Raw genomic sequence first — 22,568 nt, forward strand, 5'->3', positions numbered from 1 at the left:
GAGTCGAATTGGTGAGAGTACTTGGTGGGCTGACCTGGTCGGGTGACTTGATGAACGAATTTAAAGAGTCGACTTGCTTAGAGTACTTGTTCTGGTGACTTCATGAACAAACTTAAAGAGTCGACTTGGTGGGGTGAATTGATGAAATGAATTAAAGAGTCGACTTGGTGAGAGTACTTGGTAGGGTGACTTGATGAACGGACTTAAAGGGTTGACTTCGTGGGCTGACTTGATGAACGAACTTAAAGAGTCGACCTGGTGAGAGTACTTGTTCTAGTGACAAGGTGAACATACTTAAAGAGTCGACTTCGTGGGGTGACTTGATGAACAGACTTAAAGAGTCGACTTGGTGGGAGTAGTTGGTTGGGTGACTTGATGAACGAACATAAAGGGTTGACTTGGTGGGGTGACTTGATGAACAAACCTAAAGAGTTGACTTAGTGAGAGTACTTGTTGTGGTGACTTGATGAACAAACTTAAAGAGTCAACTTGGTGAGAGTACTTGGTGGGGTGAACTGATGAATAGACTTAAAGAGTCGACTTGGTGCGAGTAATTGGTGGGCCGACTTGATGAACAGACTTAAAGAGTCGACTTCATGGGGTGACTTGATGAAAGGACTTCAAGAGTCAACTTGATGAGAGTACTTGGTAGGGTGACTTGATGAACGAACTTGAAGAGTCAACTGGGTCAGAGTACGTGGTAGTGCGACTTGATGAGTAGACTTAAAGAGTCAAGTTGGTGAGAGTACTTAGCGGGGTCAACTGATAAATGGACTTAAAGAGTCGACTTGGTGAGAGTACTTAGTGGGCCGACCTGGTGGGGTGACTTGATGAACAGACTTAAAGAGTCGACTTGGTGAGAGTAATTGTTTTGGTGAGTTGATGAACATAATTAAAGAGTCGACTTGGTGGGGTGACTTGATGAAAGGACTTAAATAGTCGACTTGGTGAGAGTACTTGATGGGGTGACTTGATGAACGGACTTAAAGGGTCGACTTGGCAGGGTGACTTGATGAACGGACCTAAAGAGTAGACTTGGTGAGAATACTTGGTGGGGTGACTTGATGAATAGACTTAAAGAGTTGACTTGGGGAGAGTACTTGGTGGGGTGACTTGATGAATGCACTTGAAGAATCGACTTGGTTAGTGTACTTGGTTGGGTGACTTGATGAACGGACTCAAAGAGTCAAGTTGGTGAGAGTACTTGGTGGCTCGAATTGATGAGTAGATTTAAAGAGTCAACTTGGTGAGAGTACTTGGCGGGGAGAACTGATCAACAAACTTAAAGAGTCAACTTGGTGGGAGTACTTGGTGGGCGGACCTGGTGGGGTGACTTGATGAACGGACATAAAGAGTCGACTTGGTGACAGTACTTTTTCTGGTGACTTGATGAACAGACTTAAAGACTTGGTGGGGTTACCTAATGAAAGGACTTAATGAGTCGACTTGGTGAGAGTACTTGGTGGGGTGACTTGATGAACGAACTTAAAGGGTTGACTTGGCAGGGTGACTTGATGAACGAACCTAAAGAGTTGACTTGGTGAGAGTACTTGGTGGGTGACTTGATGAATGGACTTGAAGAATCAACCTCGTTAGAGTACTTGGTGGGGTGACTTGATGAGTGGACTTAAAGAGTCAACTTGGTGAGAGTACTTGGCAGGGTGAACTGATGAACGGACTTAAAGAGTCAACTTGGTGGTAGTACATGGTGGGTCGACCTGGTGGGGTGACTTGATGAACGAACTTAAAGAGTCAACTTGGTGAGAGTACTTGTTTTGGTGAATTGATGAACAGACTTAAAGAGTAGACTTGGTGTGGTGACTTGATGAAAGGACTTAAAGAGTCATCTTGGTTTGAGGACTGGGTGGGGTGACTTGATGAATGGACTTAAAGAGTCGACTCGGCAGGGTGACTTGATGAACGGACCTGAAGAGTTGACTTGGTGAGAGTACTTGGTGGGGTGACTTGATGAAGAGACTTCAAGAGTCGACTTGGTGAGAGTACTTGGTGGGGTGACTTGATGAACGCACTTGAAGAATTGACTTGGTTAGAGTACTTGCTAGGATGACTTGATGAACGGATATAAACAATCGACTTGGTGAGAGTACTTGTTCTAGTGACTTGATGAACGGACTTAAACAGTCGACTTGGTGGCGTGACTTGATGAAAGGACTTAAAGAGTTGACTTGGTGGGGCGACTTGATGAACAGACTTAAAGGGTCGACTTGGTGGGTTGACTTGATGAACGAACCTAAAAAGTTGAGTTGGTGAGAGTACTTGGTGGGGTGACTTGATGAACAGACTTAAAGAGTTGACTTGGTGAGAGTAGTTGGTGGGGTGACTTCATGAATGAACCTAAAGAGTTGGCTTGGTGAGAGTACTTGGTGGGGTGACTTGATGAACAGACTTAAAGGGTCAACTTGGTGAGAGTACTTGGTGGGGTGACTTGATAAACGCACTTGAAGAATCGACTTGGATAGAGTACTTGGTGGGGTGACTTGATGAACGAACTTAAAGAGTCGACTTGGTGAGAGTACTTGGTGGCTCGACTTGATGAGTAGACCTAAAGAGTCAACTTCGTGAGAGTACTTGGCAGGGTGAACTGATGAATGGACTTAAAGAGTCGACTTGGTGGGAGTACTTGGTGGGCTGACTTGGTGGGGTGACTTGATGAACAGACATAAAGAGTCGACTTGGTGAGAGTACTTGTTTTTGTGACTTGATGAACGGACACAAAGAGTCGACTTGGTGGGGTGAATTGATGAAAGGACTTAAAGAGTCGACTTGGTGAGAGTACTTGGTGGGGTGACTCGATGAATAGACTTAAAGGGTCTACTTGGTGGGTTGACTTGATGAATGGACCCAAAGAGTTGACTTGGTGAGAGTACTTGGTGGGGTGACTTTGTGAGTACTCTAATCAAGTCGACTCTGTAAGTCTATTCATCAAGTCACCAGAACAAGTACTCTTACCAAGTCGACTCTTTAAGTTCGTTCATCAAGTCACCCCACCAGGTCGGTCCACCAAGTACTCCCACTGAGTTGACTCTTTAAGTCTGTTGATCAGTTCATCACACCAAGTACTCTTACCAAGTTGACTCTTTAAGTCCACTCATCAAGTTGCGCCAAGAAGTACTCTCACCAAGTCGACTCTTTGAGTCCATTCATCAAGTCACCCCACTAAGTACTCTAACCAAGTTATTTCTTCAAGTGCGTTCATCAAGTCACCCCACCAAGGACTCTCACCAAGTTAACTCTTTAAGTCTGTTCATCAATTCACCCCACCAAGTACTCTCACCAAGTCAACTCTTTAGGTCTGTACATCAAGTCACCCCACCGAGTGAACCCTTCAAATTCGTTCATTAAGTCACCCCACCAAGTACTCTCTCCAACTCGACTTTTTAAGTCCTTTCATCAAGTCACCCCACCAAGTCGACTCTTTAAGTCCATTCATCAAGTCACCAGAACAAGTACTCTCGGCAAGTCGACTCTTCAAGTCCGTTCCTCAAGTCACCCCACCAAGTCGACCTTTTACGTCCATTCATCAAGTCACGTTGCCAAGTCGATCCTTTAAGTTCGTTCATCAAGTCACCCCACCAAGTACTCTCACCAAGTTGACCCTTTAAGTCCTTTCATCAAGTCACTCCACCAAGTCGACTCTTTAAGTCTGTTCATCAAGTCACCCCACCAGGTCGGCCCACCAAGTACTCCCACCGAGTCGACTCTTTAAGTCCATTCATCAGTTCACCCTACGAAGTACTCTAACCAAGTAAATTCTTTAAGTTCGTTCATCAAGTCACCCAACGAAGTCGACTCTTTAAGTCTGTTCATCAGGTCACCCCACCAAGTACTCTTACCAAGTCAACTCTTTAGGTCCGTTTATCAAGTCAACCCACCAAGTCGACCCTTGAAATGTATTCATCAAGTCGCCGCACCAAGTACTCTCACCAAGTCGACTCTTTAAGTCCTTTCATCAAGTCACCCCACCAAGTCGACTCTGTAAGTCCGTTCGTCAAGTCACCAGAACAAGTACTCTCACACAGTCGACTCTTCAAGTCCATTCATCAAGTCACCCCACCAGGTCGACCCACCATGTACCACCACCAAGTTGACTCTTTAAGTCCGTTCATCAGTTCACCTCACCAAGTACTCTCACCAAGTTGACTCTTTAAGTCCACTCATCAAGTCGCGCCACCAAGTACTCTCACCAAGTTGACTTGGCAGGGTGACTTGATGAACGGTCGTAAAGAGCTGACTTGATGAGAGTACTTGGTGGGGTGACTTGATGAACAGACTTAAAGAGTTGACTTGGTGAGAGTACTTAGTGGGGTGACTTGATGGACTCAGTTGAAGAATCGACTTGGTTATAGTACTTGGTGGGGTGACTTCATGAACGGACTGAAAGAGTCGACTTGGTGAGAGTACTTGGTGGCTCGACTTGATGAGTAGAGTTAAAGAGTCAACTTGGTAAGAGTACTTGGCAGCATGAACTGATGAACGGACTTAAAGAGTCGACTTGGTGGGAGTACTTAGTGGGTTGACCTGGTGGGGTGACTTGATAAATGGACATAAAGAGTCGACTTGGTGAGAGTTCTTGTTCTGGTGACTTGATGAACAGACTTAAAGAGTCGACTTGGCGGGGTGACATGATGAAAGGACAAAAAGAGTCGACTTGGTGAGAGTACTTGGTGGGGTGACTTGATGAACAGAATTAAAGGGTCAACTTGGCAGGTTGACTTGATGAATGGACCTAAAGAGTTGACTTGGTGAGAGTACTTGGTGGGGTGACTTGATGAACAAACTTAAAGAGTAGACTTGGTGAGAGTTCTTGGTGGGGTGACTTGATGAATGCTCTTGAAGAATCGACTTGGTTAGACTACTTGGTGGGGTGACTTGATGAATGGACTTAAAGAGTCATCTTGGTGAGAGTACTTGGTGGCGCGACTTGATGAGCGGACTTAAAGAGTCAACTTGGTGAGAGTACTTTCCGGGGTGAACTGATGAACAGACTTAAAGAGGCAACTTGGTGGGAGTACTTGGTGGACAGAGCTGGTGGGGTCACTTGATGTACGCACTTAAAGAGTCAACTTGGTGAGAGTACTTGTTCTGGTGAGTTGATGAACGAACGTAAAGATTTGACTTGGTGAGAGTACTTGGTGGTGCGACTTGATGAACGGACTTAAAGAGTCAACTTTGTTAGAGTACTTGGCAGGGTGAACTGATGAACAGACTTAAAGAGTCGACTTGGTGAGAGTACTTGGTGGGCCGACTTTTTGGGGTGACTTGATGAACTGACTTAAAGGGTCAACTTGGTGGGAGTACATGGTGGGCCGACCTGTTGGGGTGACTCGATGAATGGACTTAAAGAGTCGACTTGGTGAGAGTACTTGTTCTGGTGACTTGATGAACGGATTAAAAGAGTTGATTGGGTGGGTTGACACTATGAAAGGACTTAAAGAGTCGACTTGGTTAGAGTACTTGGTTGGGTGACTTGATGAACGAACTTAAAGAGTCGACTTGGTGGGAGTAAGTGGTGGGCCGACCTGGTGGGGTGACTTGATGAACGGACTTAAAGAGTCGACTTAGTGAGAGTACTTGTTCTGGTGACTTGATGAGCGGATTTAAAGAGTCAACTTGGTGGGGTGACTTGATGAAAGGACTTAAAGAGTCGACTTGGTCAGAGTACTTGTTGGGGTGACTTGATGAGCGGAATTAAAAGGTCGACTTGGCAGGGTGACTTGATGAACGGACCTAAAGAGTTGACATGGTTAGAGTACTTGGTGGGGTGACTTGATGAACAAAATTAAAGAGTCGACTTGGTGAGAGTACTTGGTGGGGTGACTTGATGAACACACTTGAAGAATCGATTTGGTTAGAGTACTTGGTGGGGTGACTTGATGAACAGACTCAAAGAGTCGACTTTGTGAGAGTACTTAGTGGCACGACCTAATGAGCGGACTTTAAGAGGCAACTTGGTGAGAGTTCTTGGCGGGGTGAACTGATGAATGGACTTAAAGAAACGACTTGGTGGGAGTACTTGATGGGCCGACCTTGTGGGGTGACTTGATGAACGGACTTAAAGAGTCGACTTTGTGAGAGTACTTGTTCTAGTGACTTGATGAACGGACCTAAAGAGTAGACTTGGTGAGAGTACTTGGTGGGGTGACTTGATCAACACACTTGGAGAATCAATTTGGTTAGAGTACTTGGTGGGGTGACTTGATGAACAGACTTATAGAGTTGACTTGGTGAGAGTACTTGGTAGCCCGACTTGATGAGCGGACTTAAAGAGTCAGTTTGGTGAGAGTACTTGGCAGGGTGAACTGATGAACGAACTTAAAGAGTCAAGTTGGTGAGAGTACTTGGTGTGGTGACTTGATGAACGGACTTAAACAGTCGACTTGGTGAGATTACTTAGTGGGGTGACTTGATGAACAGACTTAAAGGGTCGACTTGGTGGGGTGACTTGATGAACGCACTTGAAGAATCGACTCGGTTAGAGTACTTGGTGGGTTGACGTGATGAATGGACGTAAAGAGTCGACTTGGTCATAGTACTTGGTGGTGCGACTTGATGAGCAGACATAAAGAGTCAACTTGCTGAGAGTACTTCGCGACGTGAATTGATGAACGGACTTAAAGAGTCAGCTTGGTGAGAGTACTTGTTGGGGTGACTTGATGAACAAACTTAAAGAGTCGACTTGGTGAGAGTACTTGGTGGTGCGACTTGATGGGCAAACTTAAAGAGTCAACTTGGTGAGAGTACTTGGTAGGGTGAACTGATGAACAGACTTAAAGAGTCAACTTGGTGCGAGTAATTGGTGGGCCGACCTGGTGGGGTGACTTGATGAACGAACCTAAAGAGTTGACTTGGTGAGAGTACTTGGCGGGGTGACTTGATAAACAAACTTAAAGAGTCGACTTGGTGAGAGTACTTGGTTGGGTGACTTGATGAACGCTCTTGAGGAATCGATTTGGTTAGAGTACTTGGTGGGGTGACTTGATGAACGAAGTTAAAGAATTAACTTGGTGAGAGTACTTGGTGCTGCGACTTGATGAACAGACTTAAAGAGTCCACTTTGTGAGAGTACTTGGTGGGGTGACTTGATGAACAGACTTAAAGGGTTGACTTGGTGGGGTGAATTGATGAACGGACCTAAAGAGTTGACTTGGTGAGAATACTTGGTGGGGTGATTCGATGAATAGACTTAAAGAGTCGACTTGGTGAGAGTACTTGGTGGGGTGATTTGATGAATGCACTTGAAGAATCGACTTGGTTAGAGTACTTGGTGGGGTGACTTGATGAACGGACTTAAAGAGTCAACTTGGTGAGAGTACTTGGCAAGGAGAACTGATGAACGAACTTAAAGAGTCGATTTGGTGGGAGTACTTGGTGGGTGGACCTAGTGGGGTGACTGCATGAACGGATATAAATAGTTGACTTGGTGAGAGTACTTTTTTTGGTGACTTGATGAACGAACGTAAAGAGTTGACTTGGTGGGGTGACTTGATGAAAGGACTTAAAGAGTCGACTTGGTGAGATTACTTGGTGGGGTGACTTGATGAACGGGCTTAAAGGGTTGACTTGGCGGGGTGACTTGATGAACAAACTTAAGGAGTCAACCTGGTGAGCGTACTTTGCGGGGTTAACTGATGAACGAACTTAAAGTGTTGACTTGGTGGGCCGACCTGGTGGGGTGACTTGATGAACGAAATTAAAGAGATGACTTGTGAAAGTACTTGTTCTGGTTACTTGATGAACGGACTTGAAGAGTCGACTTGGTGCGGTTACTTGATGAAAGGACATAAAGAGTCGTCTTGGTGAGAGTACTTGGTGGGGTGACTTGATGAATGGACTTAAAGGGTCGACATGGCGGGGTGACTTGGTGAACAGACCTAAAGAGTTGACCTGGTGAGAGTACTTGGTGGGGTGACTTGATGAACAGACTTAAAGAGTCGACTTGGTGAGAGGAATTGGTGGGGTGACTTGATGAACGCAGTTGAAGAATTGACTCAGTTCACCCTGCCAAGTACTCTCACCAAGTTGACTCTTTAAGTACGCCCATCAAGTCACGCCACCAAGTACTCTGACCAAGTCGACTCTTTACGTTCGTTCATCAAGTCACCAGAACAAGTACTCTGACCAAGTTAACTCTTTAAGTCCATTCATCAAGTCACCCCACCAGGTCGGCCCACCAAGTACTCCCACCAAGTCGATTCTTTAAGTCTGTTCATTAGTTCACCCCGCCAAGTAGTCTCACCAAGTTGACTCTTTAAGTCCGCTCATCAAGTCGCGCTACCAAGTACTCTCACCAAGTCGAGTCTTTAAGTCTGTTCATCAAGTGACCCCACCAAGTACTCTAACCAAGTTGATTCTTCAAGTGCTTTCATCAAGTCACCGCACGAAGTCAACTCTTTAAGTCTATTCATCAAGTCACCCCACCAATTACTCTCACCAAGTCAACTCTTTAGGTCCGTTCATCAAGTCACCCCGCCAAGTCGATCCTTTAAGTCCGTTCATCAAGTCACCCCACCAAGTACTCTCACCAAGACGACTCTTTAAGTCCTTTCATCAAGTCACCTGACCATGTCGACTCTTCAAGTCCGTTCATCAAGTCACCAGAACAAGTACTCTTACCAAGTTGACTCTGTAAGTCCGTTCATCAAGTCACCAGAACAAGTTCTCGCACCAAGTTGACTGTTTAAGTCCATTCATCAAGTCACCCCACTAGGTCTGTCCATCAAGTACTCCCACTGAGCCATCTTTTTAAGTCAGTTCATTAGTTCACCCCGCCAAGTACTCTCACCAAGTTGACTCTTTAAGTCCGCTCATCAAGTCGCGCTACCAAGTACTCTCACAAAGTTGATTCTTTGAGTCCGTTCATCAAGTCACCCCACCAAATACTCTAACCAAGTTGATTCTTCAAGGGCGTTCATCAAGTCACCCGACCAAGTACTTTCACAAAGTCAACTCTTTTGGTCCATTCATCAACTCACCCCTCCAGGTCGACCTTTTAAGTTCGTTGATCAAGGCACCCCACCAAGTACTCTCACCAAGTCGACTCTTTAAGTCCTTTCATCAAGTCACCCCACCAAGTTGACTATTTAAGTCCGTTCATCAAGTTACGAGAACAAGTACTCTCACCAAGTCGACTCTTGAAGTCCGTTCATTAAGTCACCCCTCCAGCTCAGCCGACCAATTACTCACACCAAGTGGACTATTTAAGTTCGTTCATCAATTCACCCCGACAAGTACTCTCAACAAGTTGACTCTTTAAGTCCGCTCATCAAGTCACGCCACCAAATACTCTCACCAAGTCAACTATTTGAGTTCATTCATAGTGTCACCCCACCAAGTACTCTAACCAAGTCGATTCTTCAAGTACGTTCATCAAGTCACCCCACCAAGTACTCTCACCAAGTCGACTCTTTAAGTCTGTTCATCGAGTCACCCACAAAGTACTCTCACCAAGTTAACTCTTTAGGTCCGTTCATCAAGTCACCTCGCCAAGTCGACCCTTTAAGTCCGTTCATCATGTCACCCCACCAAGTACTCTCACGAAGTCGACTCTTTAATTCCTTTCATCAAGTGACCCCACCAAGTCGACTCTTTAAGTCCGTTGATCAAGTCACCAGAACAAGTACTCTCACCAAGTCGACTCTTTAATTTCATTCATCAAGTCACCCCATTAGGTCGGCCCACCAAGTACTCTCACCAAGTCGACTCTTTAAGTCCGTTCATCTGTTAACCCCGCCAAGTACTCTCACCAAGTTGACTCTTTAAGTCCGCTCATCAAGTCGCGCCACCAAGTACTCTCACCAGGTGGACTCTTTGAGTCCGTTCATCAAGTCATCCCACCAAGTCCTGTAACCAAGTTGATTCTTCAAGAGCGTTCATCAAGTCACCCCACCAAGTACTCTCACCAAGTAAACTCTTTTGGTCCATTAATCAAGTCACCCCACCAGGTCGACCTTTTAAGTTCGTTTTTCAAGTCACCCCACCAAGTACTCTCACCAAGTTGACTCTTTAAGTCCTTTCATCAAGTCACCCCACCAAGTTGACTCCTTAAGTCTGTTCATCAAGTCACCATAACAAGTACTCTCACCAAGTCGACTCTTTATGTCCGTTCATCAAGTGACCCCTCCAGGTCGGCCCACCAATTACTCCCACCAAGTCGACTCTTTAAGTTCGTTCATCAGTTCACCCCGACAAGTGTTCTCAACAAGTTGACTCTTTAAGTCTACTCATCATGTCACGCCACCAAGTACTCTCATGAAGTCGACTCTTTGAGTTTGTTCATCAAGTCACCCCACCAAGTACTCTAACCAAGTCGATTCTTCAAGTGCGTTCATCAAGTCACCCCACCAAGTACTCTCACAAAGTCAACTCTCTAAGTCTGTTCATCAAGTCACCCACCAAGTACTCTCACCAAGTCAACTCTTTACGGCCGTTCATCAAGTCAACCCACCAAGTCAACCCTTTAGGTCCGTTCATCAAGTCGTCCCACCAAGTACTCTCACCAAGGCGACTCTTTAAGTCCTTTCATCAAGTCACCACACTAAGTCGACTCTCTAAGTCCGTTCATCAAGTCACCAGAACAGGTACTCTCACCAAGTTGACTCTATAAGTCTGTTCATGAAGTCAGCAGAACAAGTACTCTCACCAAGTCGATTCTTTAAGTCCGTTCATTAAGTCACCCGATGAAGTCGACCCTTTAAGTTCGTTGATCAAGTCACTCCACCAAGTACTCTCACGAAGTCGACTCTTTAAGTCATTTCATCATGTCATCCCACCAAGTCGACTCTTTAAGTCCGTTCATCAAGTCATCAGAACAAGTACTCTCACCAAGTTGACTCTTTAAGTCCGTTCATCAAGTCACCCCACCAGGTCGGCCCACCAAGTACTCTCACCAAGTCGATTCTTTAAGTCCGTTCATCAAGTCACCCCGCCAAGTACTCTGACCATGTTGACTCTTTAAGTTCGCTCATCAAGTCGCGCCACCGAGTACTCTCACCAAGTTGACTCTTCAAGTTCGTTAATCAAGTCACCCAACCATGTACTCTAACCAAGTAAATTCTTCAAGTGCGTTCATCAAGTCATCCCACCAAGTACTCTAACCAAGTTGACTCTTTAAGTCTGTTCATCAAGTCACCCCACCAAGTACTCTCACCAAGTCAACTCTTTAGGTCCGTTCATCAAGTCACCCTGCGAAGTCGACCCTTTAAGTCCGTTGATCAAGTCACCCCTCCAAGTACTCTCACCAAGTCGACTCTTTAAGTCCTTTCATCAAGTCACCCCACCAAGTGGACTCTTTAAGTCCGTTCATCAAGTCACCAGAACAAGTACTCTCACTAAGTCGACTCTTTAAGTCTGTTCACCAAGTCACCCCACCAGGTCGGCCCACCAAGTACTCCCACCGAGTCGACTCTTTTAAGTCCATTCATCAGTTCACCCCACGAAGTACTCTAACCAAGTCGATTCTTCAGCTTCGTTCATCAAGTCACCCCTCCAAGTCGACTCTTTAAGTTTGTTCATCAAGTCACCCCAAAAAGTACTCTCACAAACTACGCTCTTTAGGTTTGTTCATCACGTCAACCCACCAAGTCGTCCATTTAAGGCCGTTCATCAAGTTGCCCCACCAAGTACTCTCACCAAGTCGACTCTTTAAGTCCTTTCATCAAGTCACACCACCAAGTCAGACTCTGTAAGTCCACTCATCAAGTCGCGCCACCAGGTACTCTAACCAAGTCACCCCTTTGAGTTCATTCATCAATTCACCCCACCAAGTACTCTAACCAAGTCGATTCTTCAATTGTGTTCATCAACTCACCCCACCAAGTACTCTCACCAAGTCGACTCTTTAATTCTATTCATCAAATCACCCCACAAAGTACTCTCACCAAGTCAACTCTTTAGGTATGTTCATCAAGTCACCCTGCCAAGTCGACCCTTTAAGCTCGTTCATCAAGTCACCCCGCCAAGTCGGCCGACCAATTACTCTCACCAAGTCGACTCTTTAAGTCCTTTCATCAAGTCACCCCACCAAGTCGACTCTTTAAGTCCGTTCATCAAGTCACCAGAACAAGTACTCTCACCAAGTCGACTCTTTAAGTCTGTTCATCAAGTCACCCCACCAGGTCAGCCCACCAAGTCAACTCTTTATGTCACCAGAACAAGTACTCTCACCAAGTCGACTCTCTAAGTCCGTTCATCAAGTCACCTCACCAGGTCAACCCACCAAGTCGACTCTTTATATCCGTTCATTAGTTCACCCCACCAAGTACTCTCAACAAGTTGACTCTTTAAGTTTGCTCATCAAGTCATGCCACCAAGTACTCTCACCAAGTCGACTCTTTGACTTCGTTCATCAAGTCACCCCACCAAGTACTCTAACCAAGTCGATTCTTCAAGTGTGTTCATCAAGTCACCCCACCAAGTACTCTCACCAAGTGGACTCTTTAAGTCTTTTCATCACGTCACCCCACCAAGTACTCTCACCAAGTCGACTGTTTAAGTCCCTACATCAAGTCACCCCACCAAGTTGACTCTTTAAGTTCATTCATCAAGTCACCTTACCAAGTACTCTAACCAAGTTGATTCTTCAAGTGCATTCATCAAGTCTCCCCACCAAGTACTCTCACCAAGTCGACTCTTTAAATCTGTTCATCAAGTCACCTCACCAAGTACTCTCACCAAGTCAACTCTTTAGATCCGTTCATTAAGTCACCCCATCCAGTTGACCCTTCAAGTCCATTCATCAAGTCACCCCACCAAGTACTCTCACAGGGTCGACTCTTTAAGTCCTTTCATCAAGTCACTCCACCAAGTCGACTCTTTAAGTTCGTTCATCAAGTCACCCCAGTAGGTTGGCCCACCAAGTACTCGCACCAAGTTGACTCTTTAAGTCTATTCATCAGTTCACCATGCCAAGTACTCTCACCAAATTGACTCTTTAAGTCCTCTCATCAAGTCGTGCCACCAAGTACTCTCACCAAGTTGACTCTTTAAGTTCGTTCATCAAGTCAACCCAACAAGTACTCTCACCAAGTTGACTCTTTAAGTCTGTTCATCAATTCACCCTACCAAGTACTCTCACCAAGTTGACTCTTTAAGTCCGCTCATCAAGTCGTGCCACCAAGTACTCTCACCAAGTCGACTCTTTACGTTCGTTCATCAAGTCACCCCACCGAGCACTCTAACCAAGTCGATTCTTCAAGTTCGTTCATCAAGTCACCCCACCAAGGACTCTCACCAAATCAATTCTTCAAGTGCATTCATCAAGTCACCCCACCAAGGACGCTCACCAAGTCGACTCTAAGTCTATTCATCAAGTTACCCCACCAGGTCGGCCAACAAAGTACTCTCACCAAGTCAACACTTTAATTTCGTTCATCAGTTAACCTTGCTAATTACTCTCACCAAGTTGACTCTTTGAGTCCGCTCATCAAGTCACGCCACCGAGTACTCTCACCAAGTCGAGTCTTTCAGTTCGTTAATCAAGTCACCCCACCAAGTACTCTAACTAGGTCGATTCTTCAAGTGCGTTCATCAAGTCACCCCACCAAGTACACTAACCAATTCGACTCTTTAAGTTTGTTCATCAAGTCACCCCACCAAGTACTCTCACCAAGTCAACTCTTTAGGTCCGTTCATCAAGTCACCATGCAAAGTCGACCCTTTAAGTCCATTCATATGGTCACGCCACCATGTACTCTCACCAAGTAGACTCTTTAAGTCCTTTCATCAAGTCACCCCACCAAGTTGACTCTTTAAGTTCATTCATCAAGTCGCCAGAACAAGTACTCTCAACAAGTCGACTCTTTACGTCTGTTCATCAAGTCACCCCACCAGGTCAACCTACCATGTACTTCCACCAAGTGGACTCTTTAAGTCCGTTCATCAGTTCAGCCCGCCAAGTACTCTCACCGAGTTGACTCTTTAAGTCCGCTCATGAGGTCGCGTCACAATATACTCTCACCAAGTCAACTCTTTGAGTTCATTCATCAAGTCACCCCACAAAGTACTCTAACCAAGTCGATTCTTCAAGTGCGTTCATCAAGTTACCCCACCAAGTACTCTCACCAAGTCGACTCTGTAAGTTTGTTCATCAAGTCACCCCACCAAATGCTCTCACTAAGTCAACTCTTTAGGTCCGTTGATCAAGTCACCCCACCAAGTCGACCCTTGAAGTGCGTTCATCAAGTCACCGCACCAAGTACTCTCACCAAGTCAATTATTTAAGTCCTTTCATCAAGTCACCCCACCAAGTCGACTCTTTAAGTTCGTTCATCAAGTCACCAGAACAAGTACTCTCACCAAGTTGACTCTTTAGGTCTGTTCATCAAGTCACCCCGCCAAGTACTCTTACCAAGCTGACTCTTTAGGTCTGTTCATCAAGTCACCCCAGCAAGTACTCTAACCAAGTCGATTCTTCAAGTGCGTTCATCAAGTCACCCCACCAAGTACTCTCACCAAGTCGACTCTTTAAGTCTATTCATCAAGTCACCCCACCAAGTACTCTCACCAAGTCAACTCTTTAGGTCCGGTCATCAAGTCACCCCACCTAGTCGACCCTTTAAGTTTGTACATTAAGTTACCCCACCAAGTACTCTCTCCAGGTCAACTCTTTAAGTCCTTTCATCAAGTCACCCCACCAAGTCGACTCTTTAAGTCCGTTCATCAAGTGACCAGAACAAGTACTCTCACCAAGTCAACTCTTTATGTCCGTTCATCAAGTCACCTGACCAGGTCGGCCAAACAAGTACTCCCACCAAGTTGACTCTTTAAGTCCGTTCATCAGTTCACCCTACCAAGTACTCTCACCAAGTTGACTCTTTAAGTCTGCTCATCAAGTCAAGCCACCAAGTACTCTCACCAAGTCGATTCTTCAATAGCGTTCATCTAGTCACCCCACCAAGTACTCTAACCAAGTCGATTTTTCAATAGCGTTCATCTAGTCACCCGACCAAGTACTCTCACCAAGTGGACTCTTTAGATCTGTTCATCAAGTCACCCCACCAAGTACTGTTACCAAGTCAACTCTTTAGGTCTGTTGATCAAGTCTCCTCGCCAAGTCGACCCTTTAAGTCCGTTCATCAAGTCACCCCACCAAGTACTCTCACCAAGTCGACTCTTTAAGTCCTTTCATCAAGTCACCCCATAAAGGTGACTCTTTAAATTTGTTCATCAAGTCACCAAAACAAGTACTCTCCCCAAGTCGACTCATTAAGTCCATTCATCAAGTCACCCCACCAGGTAGGCCCACCAAGTACTCCCACCAAGTCGACTCTTTAAGTCCGTTCGTCAGTTCACCCTGCCAAGTACTCTTACCGAGTGGACTCTTTAAGTCCGCTCATCAAGTCGCTCCACCAAGTACTCTCACCAAGTCGACTCTTTAAGTCCGTTCATCAAGTCACCCCACCAATTACACTAACCAAATTGATTCTTCAAGTTCGTTCATCAAGTCACGCCACCAAGTACTCTCACCAAGTCGACTTTTTAAGTTTGTTCACAAAGTTACCCCACCAAGTACTCTCACCAAGTCAACTCTTTAGGTCTGTTCATCAAGTCAACCCACCAAGTCGACCTTTTAAGTCTGTTCATCAAGTCGCCCCACCAAGTACTCTCACCATTTCGACTCTTTAAGTCCTTTCGTCAAGTCACCCCACCAAGTCGACTCTTTAAATCTGTTCATCAAGTCACTAGAACAAGTACTCTCACTAAGTCAACTCTTTAAGTCCGTTCATCAAGTCGCCCCATGAGGTCAGCCCGCCAAGTAATCCCACCAAGTCGACTCTTTAAGTTCGTTCATCGGTTCACCGCACCAAGTACTCTCACCAAGTTGACTCTTTAAGTCCGCTCATCAAGTCGCGCCACCAAGTACTCTCACCAAGTCGACCCTTTGAGTCCGTTCATCAAGTCACCCCACCAAGTACTCTAACCAAGTCGATTCTTCAAGTGTGTTCATCAAGTCACCCCACCGAGTACTCTCACCGAGTTGACTCTTAAATTATGTTCATCAAGTCACCCCACCAAGTACTCTCACCAAGTCAACTCTTTAGGTCCGTTCATCAAGTCACCCCGCCAAGTCGAGGTGCCCTGGGTGACATGAATCGAGCGAAAAGTTGACGGTGGCATGAGTCATGCAAAAACATTTGAGGCCATTAAGGCTCGAGGCGCTTCTAGTTGAGGTTGCCAAGACGGGTTTTGGATCAGGTAGGTGACTCAGGCCACTCAGAATCAAGGCGAGTGCGGTTACATGAGTCGAGCGAGAAAAAAAATGGAGGCAGTTAAGGCTCGAGGCAATTCGAGTCGCGGTAGTTGAGTCGATTCAAAAACTTTGGCCATTAGCCAAAAAAAGAGTTAATCGCTTTTGGATCACGTACATGGCTTGGGGCACATAGAATCATGTCAAGCACGGTGACATGAGTGGTTCGAAAAAAATGCAGGTGATTAAGGCTCGAGGCGATTTGAGTCGGGGTTGCTGACACGATTCAGGTTGAAATCTTTGGGTGTTAACAAAAAAAGGAAGAAGTTCACTGCTTTTGGATCACGTACATGACTCGGGGCGACAAGTCAATCACGGTGACATGAGTCCTACGAAAAAACTGAAGGCAGTTAAGGCTCGAGGCGATATGAGTTGATGTTGCCGACACAATTTGGGTTGAAAACTTTAGGCGTTAACCCAAAAAAAAGTTGACTGCCTTTGAATCACGCACATGACTCGGTGCACTTAGAATCATGTCGAGCACGGTGACATGAGTCGTGCAAAAAAATTGGAGGCAGTTAAGGCTCGATGTGATTCTAGTCAGGGTTGGGGTAGTTGGGGCAATTCGTGTTGGGGTTTCTGACACAGTTCAAGTTGGAAACTTTGGGCATTAACCAAAAAAAAAATTTGACCTCTTTTGGACCACGTACATGACTCGGGGCACTTAGAATCAAGTCGAGCACAGTGACATGGGTTGTGCAAAAAATTCAGAGGCAATTAGGCTCGAGGCGATTCGAGTCGGGGTAGCCAACTCGATTTGAGTTCAAAACTTTGGGTATTAACCAAAAAAATAAGTTAATCAATTTTGGATCACGTACATGAGTCGTCTGCCCTCGTGAAAATTACAAAACCCCACCCACCTGAAATTTGGCCTTGGAAGATTTTTTCGTCCTCACAGAAATTGCAAACCCGACCTGCCCGAAATTGCACTAATTACAAACCGGACCCACATGGAAATTGCACTTGGAAGACTTTTTTGCCCTCGAGGAAACTTTGGCACTCGAGAGATTTTTTCGCACTCGCAGAAATCACAAAACCCCACCCGCTGGGAATTTGGCACTTGGGAGATTTTTTCACCCTTCCAAAAATTGCAAACCCTACCAGCTCAAAATTTTGGACTTGTGAGATTTTTTTCCCCCTCGTGGAAATTTTACAAAACCCCACTCGCTCGAAATTTGGCACTCGGGAGATTTTTCTGCCCTGGCAAATATTTCTACAAAACCCCTCCCTACCACCTGGAATTTGGCACTCAGGAGATTTTTCTGCCCTGGCAGAAATTACAAACCCCACCCACCAGGAATTTGGCACCTGGGAGATTTTTACGCCTTCGCAAAAATTGCAAACCCCACCCGTCGAGAATTTGGCACTTGGGAGATTTTTTTGCAGTTGCAGAAATTGCAAACCCCACCCGCCCGAAATTTGGCACTTGGGATATTTTTTCACCCTTGTGAATTTTTTTACAAAACTCCACCCGCCCGGAATGTGGCACTTGGGAGATTTTTTCACCCCGATAGAAATAACAAACCCCACCCTCGCGCAAATTACAAACCCCACCTGCTAGGAATTTTGCACTTGGGAGATTTTTTCGCCTTCGCGAAAATTTTTACAAAACCCCACTCGTCGAGAATTTGCACTTGGGAGATTTTTTCACCCTCGCAAAAATTTTCATAAAACCCAACCCCCTCAAAATTTTGCACTTGGGAGATTTTTCCGTCCTAGCAAAAATTACAAACCCCACTTGCCGAGAATTTGGCACTTGGGAGATTTTTCCACTGTCGCAGAAATTTTCACAAAACCCCACCCACTCAAAATTTGGCACTTGGGAGATTTTTTTTGGTCCTGGCAGAAATTACAAACCCCACCTGCCAAGAATTTGGCACTTGAGAGATTTTTTTTCCCTCGCAGAAATTTATACAAAACCCCACCCGCCGAGAATTTGGCACTTGGGAGATTTTTTCACCATCGCAAAAATTTTCACAAAACCCCACCTGCTCGAAATTTGGCACTTGGGAGATTTTTCCGCCCTAGCAAAAATTACAAACCCTCGCTGAGAATTTGGCACCTAGGAGAGTTTTTTGTCCTCGTGAAAATTGCAAATCCCACCCGCCCAAAATTTGGCACTTGGAAGATTTTCCCGCACTCGCATAAATTTCAAACCCCACCCGTCGGGAATTTGGAACCTGAGAGATTTTTACGCCCTCGCGAAAAAATTTGCAAACCCCACCCACCCGGAATTTGGCACTTGGAAGATTTTCTTGCCCTCGCACAAATAACAAACCCCACCCGCTTCAGAGTCAAAAAGGGTTTGATGAATCAAGGCGACAGAGGGCTGAATCTCAGTGGATTGTGGCAGCAAGGTCACTCTGCCACTTACAATACCCTGTCGCTTATTTAAGTCATCTACAAAAGATTCTTCTCGCTGACCGATTTAAAAGCTAGGCTCTTCCCGGTTCGCTCGCCGTTACTAGGGGAATCCTGGTAAGTTTCTTTTCCTTCGCTTATTGATATGCTTAAACTCAGTGCTCATTTCAGTCGACCGCGCCACTTACGGACACGAACGACCATCTCCCCTCCTTGCATGGGAGGGCAATTTTGTAGTGCAACGCCCAAGCATACATGCCCTTGGCCGAGGCCTCGAGCGCAACTTGCATTCAAAGACTTGATGATTGACGAGATTGTGCAATTCACACTAAGTATCACATTTCGCTACATTCTTCATCGTGGCGAGAGTCGAGATATCTGTTGCCGAGTGTCGTGATTTTGTTATGTTTTTGTCTTTCAGTGACCCAAGCACGCAAGGCACTGGATCATGCTTCATTCTTTGGATTTCTAAGGTGTGCGATGCACCCGTGTGTTGGGTGTTGACACATCCCAAACCCCGAGCACCCAATGGGTGCGACAAGGAACGCTGTGGTGTGTACCCAGCCCATCACCTCGCAAAGGTGGGAGTCGACGCATTGGAGAGCTGTATCATTGGATGGGGCCCCTGCCTCGCAAATCATGCGAGTGCACCCATCCTAAACACAAAACGCTCCAAGTGACGAGTTAACACACCTGGGCAAGGCAACGAGGGGTTGCAGCAGTCCCGACTTGCTGCCATCGAAATGACGGATCCCACGCACAGTGCTGCGCACACAATCGTACCATAAAATCTCAACAGGGGATGAGGCCCGAAACCCCTCTGAACTACAACCGAGCAGAGACCTCTCGCTCTGACGCATACGTCATTCGAAGGCACCGATTGTAATCCAGATTGCATCTGAGTCTCTTCTTCGCCTCATGGGGAATCCACACTTTCGATCACGGCATTCGATGTGACCATCGACCTTGACGACGCTGGACCCATAGCTTGGCCGTCCAGCATATCGCTGCAGGGCCAAGTGTCCGCACGTCACTGAGATCTTGGGGGTGGGGAGGAGGCCAGCTCCATCCCCTACACGATTCAAGGTCTCAAACCGACAATGATCCTACCGTGCTGAAGGGTGAAGGGCAGTGCGAGTCAAAAACATGGCTGGTTATGCAATTGGCGAGGGCATCACTGTGCACGCGACCACCTCAATTATAAGGCCGCTCAAGGGCATCATGTATAACACCCCCTGTGCACATTTATAGGTGATGAGAGCCTGCCCGCATACACATACATGTCTAACCTCTGGAAAATATCTCCTTTCCCAACATAACTTCGCTAACCGTTCCCCGTGACACGTGATCTGCCAGTGTAGGTACAAAAAAGTTCCTACGGGTGAACACTCACACTAGTGTTGTCAGATAAGCTTCAATCTCATGCACATGCACATACCGAAGAACTACACCGCAAGGGAACCACATGCGAGCACCCACATCTCAACAAAAAGCATTCATGTGATTAATTCCCCTAGACAGACACGTTGGACCTGCACTTGTTGGAGCATTGCAAAGACGAGCGCTCTAGTTTGCAAGAGGCTAAGAAGAACATCTCGTATGAAACTTGTTCCCAACATCTCGTATGAAACCTGTTCCCCCAAAATGCTTGAATCGCAAATGCTCGCAGCAGAGTCGTAATGCAAAGATGTACACCGCACACGCGATTGAGTAAGGACAGCAAGAGACATCCATTTCCCAGGCATATACCCCCTACATGCTTTTTGGTGCACTCCGTACAAACAACCATACTTCGACAAGCCCTCCCAGAATTTTACATCTTAAGCGAGATGAAACACCTTGTGCTTTTTTTCCACACAATGCAAACACCGAACACTCTATTTAGGGGGAAGCTGAAGAAGAGTATCTCTCGCAGAACCCATGAGCCGCATCGGTTTGGATCGCACTTGCAGGACAGGGCATGGAGAGTTTCCGCATCCAAACAAAAATTAACGGTAATACTCTATGCTTCTTACATGCAAAAGTTCCGAAGGTCATCTCGTGGAACTGTCAAGAACAAGGCCAATCTTACATGCAAACTCTGCTTCTGCGCAAACATAGGTTGCAATTAAAGAGAAATTGCAAGGCCGTCACAATGGCGCGAGGCCAATGCTCCAACTAAGTCAATTTTCTCTTGCAATCATCATGCCACCGTTCATAGAGAGATCTCCCCATTCACTTGTGACGACGCACAATCCAAGTGCTAGACATGAGCTCACCCTTGAAAGACCACTTTCCAAGACATCTCGATGACATCATTGAATGACAACCGCTGTCGAACCATTCCCAATGTTGTGCCGATCGAGTTGCACAGAGGCGACCTTAGGGAGCTCCTGCGTAGCAATCAGGATGTGCTTTCGTACCCATCTCTCACAAAAACCAATGTTAGCTGAACAAATTTAGAATAGAAGGCTCGTATCCATCGATATCGTTGGCACTGGGTCCATATTCAAAGGCCACAGAGAGGTTCCAATAAGAGAAGCTCCCCTGCTCACTTGCACAAACATCCCGAATGCTAGACACAAGCTCCTGCCCTTAGTATCGTTGAACAGACGTGCTGAGGAATGGCAAATGCTGCCAAGTCTCTTTCATAATTACGTTAGTCAAGTGATCGAAGAAGGTGATCTAAGAGAGATTCCAAGGGTAGGTATTCGTTGGGGGATTCGCGCCGATAGCAAAAATTTATGTAATACTCGAGCAACACCGAACGGAGGTGCTAGACGAGGGCTCCCATTTAGATCAAGTTTTAAAATCACGAAGTAGACGCGGTGAGTGCTAGCAACCGCTGCCAAACCTTTTTTCAAAATTGCGCCAGCTAAGTGACAAGAAAACATGATCTTAAGGAGAGTCGAGGAATAGCACCTCGAGGGTGGGTTTCATGCCCCTCTAATTGATTCAACGTCGGCATCTACCATTTCAAAATTTGACATATCTGTCCGCCTTGACACCAGCATTGAATCAATGAGAGGGGCACGGGAGAGGCTCACGGCAACCACCTCTCCCATTGTAGCCATGATAGACACACAAAAAATTGTTAGAACGCCAAGCACCAACCTCATGGCTAGACAAGGGCTCGCCATTAGATCAACTTCGAAATCACTGAACAGACGTGCTATAGAATGGCAACCGCTGCCAAGTCTCTTCCATAATTGCGTCGGTCGAGTGATCAAAGAAGGTGATCTAAGAGAGAGTCCAAGGGTAGGCATTCATTTGGGGATTCGTGCCGATAGCAAAAATTTATGCAATACCCGAGCGACACCGGACGGAGGTGCTATACGAGGGCTCCCGTTTAGATCAAGTTTTAAAATCACAAAGTAGACGCGGTGAGGGCTGGCTACCGCTGCCAAACCTTTTTTCGAAATTGCGCCAGTGGAGTGACAAGAAAACATGATCTAAAGAAAAGTCAACGAATAGCACCTCGAGGGTGGGCTTCATGCCCCTCTAATTGATTCAACGTCGGCATCCACCGTTTCAAAATCTGACATATCCATCCGCCTTGACACCAACGTTGAATCAATGAGAGGGGCATGGGAGAGGCTCGTGGCAACCACCTCTCCTATATAGGCTATTAGTGCGAGGCTCACTTTGCATTAGAAATTAGCGAACACATCGACAACTGCCTTAAAAATCCAAATCGTTGAAAAATGTGACCAAATAGCCATCCACGACCCCATTTTTTATGAGGTCGGCAAAGGAGCAAAAGATTGTGATCGGTTAGGAGATGTGAATTCATGGAGCCAAGGGAGTGAAATGGTCATCGAGCTCATCCGATCAACTGGATGAATTTCACCTTGAAGGGGCCCAATCCAAAAGTTTCGGAAGTTTCTCGAACACCAGCACTGATTCTATTGGGGAGGGTCATCGAGAGCTTTTGTTATCAAAGCTCCCATTATAGCTGCAATAG

General features: G+C 46.0%; 1 non-coding gene across 1 annotated transcript; it reads right to left on the reverse strand.

The window, feature by feature from the left end:
• Nucleotides 1–18,864: 18,864 nt before the first annotated feature.
• Nucleotides 18,865–19,018, reverse strand: LOC149535676 (5.8S ribosomal RNA). Its single transcript, XR_016358261.1, has one exon. It is a non-coding gene; the product is annotated as a 5.8S ribosomal RNA (ribosomal RNA).
• Nucleotides 19,019–22,568: the final 3,550 nt, after the last annotated feature.

The sequence above is a fragment of the Cupressus sempervirens genome, chromosome 10 (assembly GCF_028749045.1).
Source record: "Cupressus sempervirens isolate cs-2001-9-10 chromosome 10, ASM2874904v1, whole genome shotgun sequence".
Classification (NCBI taxonomy): Eukaryota; Viridiplantae; Streptophyta; class Pinopsida; order Cupressales; family Cupressaceae; genus Cupressus; species Cupressus sempervirens.